This window comes from Puntigrus tetrazona, chromosome 13 (genome assembly GCF_018831695.1).
Source record: "Puntigrus tetrazona isolate hp1 chromosome 13, ASM1883169v1, whole genome shotgun sequence".
In the NCBI taxonomy this organism is placed as follows: domain Eukaryota; kingdom Metazoa; phylum Chordata; class Actinopteri; order Cypriniformes; family Cyprinidae; genus Puntigrus; species Puntigrus tetrazona.
The window spans coordinates 3,184,708-3,185,527 of NC_056711.1; positions in this window are offsets into that span (position 1 = coordinate 3,184,708).

Sequence of the window (820 nt, forward strand, 5' to 3'; positions counted from 1 at the left end):
TCTGCATCTTAACTTTATGGACCCGTGCCACAGACTGCAAATCTAGGATGAACTTTTGAAGAACCAAATGATCTAAAGATCAAGTCAAACTGGCAACAAATCAAATCCAGCTAAGTGAGTTAGCGCGGGCGCAAGAAAATAAGACACGGGGGGAAAAACAACTGCTGTAAGAAGTATTCATATCCTTTATACTAGCATATATAATTGTTACTTTAATGGCGATCTTATCTATATGATTTATTCAAAATTCTTCAGCTAAATGTGAAAGCCAGCTTTCTGTGCAAATGGCTTTCAAGACCAACCTAAGAGAAGAAATCTAAGAAATAAGTAATTGTTTTTGTTTTTCGAAAATGCACAGAATTATTCCCAAAAATATGAGGTTGAAGCACTGATGTCAAATGGACTATTTCACTTTGATATCCCTTGTTTTCTTTTTGGGTCTTGAGCGTTGGTAGTTCTCTTGCTGAGGTCGAAGCCTCTTTAATGAATTTAATGAAATATCTTAAGCTGTGTTCTGTAGATGAACAAAGATCTTGGGGGTTGGATTTGATGCTGTTGGACTATAAAAAGCAAACCTTTAATCAAAATTAGCTGTAGTCTCTTTAATTTAGAATTAAACACTTACACAAATGTTTAGTTTCAGGTAAGTGCTGTCAAATGATGAATGCATCCAAAATAAAAGTTTGTGTTTATATAGTATTATTGTACAGTGTTAATTATATGTATACACGTGTGTATAAAAATCTAACGAATATCAAGGGAAAGTCCATTTTATTTCAATAATTTGTTTTTCAAAAGTAAAAGTTATATCATATTAGTT